This window comes from Wolffia australiana, chromosome 2 (assembly GCF_029677425.1).
Source record: "Wolffia australiana isolate 7733 chromosome 2, ASM2967742v1".
Taxonomy (NCBI): Eukaryota; Viridiplantae; Streptophyta; class Magnoliopsida; order Alismatales; family Araceae; genus Wolffia; species Wolffia australiana.
The window spans coordinates 26481644-26484781 of NC_135836.1; the positions used below are offsets into that span (position 1 = coordinate 26481644).

At 41.0% G+C, this 3138-nt stretch overlaps 1 non-coding gene across 1 annotated transcript; it reads right to left on the reverse strand.

The window, feature by feature from the left end:
* Positions 1 to 2604: 2604 nt before the first annotated feature.
* Positions 2605 to 2711, reverse strand: LOC144700353 (small nucleolar RNA R71). The gene has a single exon (XR_013580724.1). It is a non-coding gene; the product is annotated as a small nucleolar RNA R71 (small nucleolar RNA).
* Between the last annotated feature and the right edge of the window lie 427 nt (positions 2712 to 3138).

The window sequence follows — 3138 nt, forward strand, 5'->3', positions numbered from 1 at the left end:
TCAATCGGGCCGGGCCAGTGCGGGAAGAGAACGATCGTGGCCCATCGGGCCGCAATCTAAGGGGAACGAGATTTAAATTTTGAACGGGCTCCGAGCTGACCTGACCCAAAGCCCGTGTCAGTTCGGGCTTTACTTAAAGCCATGTCTTAATCTTGACCGCCGATCTTTCTTCGGAAGATCGAACAGTCAAGATCGTCCTTATATTTTGTCTTTGTTTTCTTTTATTTCAGGTAGGCAGCTCAGCACCATGCTCCATCCTGGACGAATTGGGGGGGAACAAGCAGGCAGTCGACGCTGACATGGAATCACCGCTGGAGCAGGGGTCTACCAAACTTAAAGGGGTCCACGGATACGATTTAATCGTAGCCGTTAAACCCCTAATGACTCAGACCCAACGACCAGGGGATCGTAGCATCTTCCCCACCGTCGACTGCTGGCTCTGTGGCCGGCGATATCACTCCGGCGATCAAGAAGACTGTTTTCTACCGATTCGCCGTCGGAGAATCCCCCTGAGATATCCCATACCGGTCAGGCTGGTCTTCGGACCATTACTGACCTAAAAAATGGTTGTGAATCGCGGGAAAATGGATTTTTTTAGCCGCTAAATTCAAAATCTACAAATTCACATTTTTCTGCATGGCTGAGCACCCATTATCCCTTCTCTCGTTCTGGTTCTCTTGGTCGTTAGTGGTGACAGCTCCGCGACCTGAAGGGAGTGCTGAAGGAGGAAGAAATTCACGGAAGATCACATTTTCTTACCTGAAGGTAGACGCGGCCGGAACAGAGGTCTGAAGCCGTTGGCGACCTCGGTCCCCCGTCAGATCCGGTAAGATCAACACTTCTACATTGTTTTGGATCAGTAGACCATTTCATAATTAGAAACACTAAAGAGTTAAACTCAATCAAGTACTCAAAATTGAATCAAATCGATTTCAAGCAAAACAAAAACAGGAAAAAGAAAACAAACTCATTCAGGCATTTCATCGAGCAATTTGCACTTCATCTTTGAAATCGATTTTCTTTCAACCCAAATTAAATACTTTTAAGACAATTAAAAAATCTCTAAAAATCACCACAAAATTAAAGGATATATAGTTCTTAAAATACGTCCATCTCTCTATAAAACACTTTAAAAATTCCCTCTCGTTCCTCGTAAGAAAAACACGAAAATTAGATATTCTCTTTCAGACATTTCAACAAACACCTTGCAACCGTAAATTCAACTCTCTTTTGTCCCTATTATCTAATCTCTAAAAATTCCATAAAAATATTCAAAAATCATTAATCTACTTCCTTTTCTAGTGTATAAAGTATGAGATCAATATAAAATCTGTAGCGAGGATTTTCGTTATAAACAACCTTAACAACTTCTCTTTAATCTTTCTTCATCATTCTACTCATTAGTCGAATTCCATCTCTAAGTGCCAATCCCTGAGGAGACGACCTTGCTCATCATTATACGATTTGAGTAAGTTACACAAACATATTTTCATTTGATTGAAAGCAAAAATAACAACAACGATTTACACCCCATTTTCGTCTTCATCAAATCGGCGCCGTTGCCGGGGATTGGCAAACCCCCCTGAGTGAATTGAGTTTTGATTAAGAGTGCTTTCTATCAAATAGTATTTTTCTATTCTTATGTTGGAGTTGCAATCGCTTGATATCATTTGAACATAATATTGAAAACACAAGTCGAATATCATTGTTCGTGTATTTGGGAAGCTTAAGTTCCATTTTTCTAACTTGTTGATGTGGAAGGAAATCTAAACCCAAGTAAGTGAACTTTATCTTCTTATATTCTGAATTGTCTTACTTTTACTTTGCACTACTAACTCGTATTGCAGATTAAAAAAAATCCCAGGTACCCTATCAATATTTTAATGCAATCTGCGCTTATGATTTGATAATATAGATCTCGTTCAAAGTAGTTGCAATTAGGAAGATAAGGAGTGAAAATCCCCTTATCAAATCCTTAGCAAAAGCTTAGGTGTGTTGATTGTAGTGGTCAGGTTGCATTTCCATTCGAAAGCAACTTTACCAATATTAAACTTTAATTGAACAATAGGTTAAGGTTCAAGGAGATCCGCTTCATTAGTGGGTTCACAGCTTATGAATGGGAGGAGGTCGCTACAAAATCCTCTCGTGAATCCTCTTGGCTCAACAAGAGAAGAGTCGACAGTTGAAGACACGTTTGCTTCAACACCATCAAGCGTGACGATGGAGGGAGATTTCAGGAACAATGAGAGGATGCGGCTACGAGATCATTCAGCACCAATGCAGTATCGGCCAATCACGACACTCCATGCTCCCATTGAGGCGGGGGTGAATTTTAGAATTGATGCTCACACTGTGAGCCTTTTGCCCATATTCTTAGGCAAACCGTCTGAAGACCCCTACAGGTTAATTGAAGATCTTTCACGAGTTTGTGAGATGAACAATTATCAAAATGTTCCTCTCAATATAGTCAAGATGCGGCTCTTTCCCTTTACACTAAGGGATAGAGCTAAGGAATGGTTCCAAAATCTAGCTAGAACACTTCACTCATGGGAGGAGGTTGAACAAGCATTCCTGAGGAAATTTTACCCCATAGGGAGGACAAATGCTATCAGGAAATCCATTAGGGATTTTCATCAAGAAGTTGGAGAATCTTTCAATGGCGCATGGGAGCATTTGAGAGAATATACTAGATCGTGTCCTCATCATGGTATACCTGAGCATGAGATAGTGCAAATCTTCTTTGAAGGACTTAACCATCCGGATCGACTGATGCTTGATGCAGCCAGTGGTGGAGCATTCATGAGCAAATATGACGATGATGCAATTGAACTTATAGAGTTAGTGGCTGAAAATACGGCACATCATGCAGCACTAACTCAAATAGGAAGGAGTGTCATGCCCAAAAGGGGAGGTATGATTGATGCTAAGGTGGTTCAGCAAGACATGATCATGGACAAGATTGACAGATTAGTGGAGGGACAAAAGAGTCTAGCTGAAAAGCTAGAACTAGTGAGCAATTCTAGACACACTGCTAGCACGGTAAGCAAGGATTCACCCCCTTGTTTAATATGTTCTAGCTTAGAACATGAGGAACATGATTGTCATTTGAATCTAGATGTAATGGCTATTCAGGAGCAA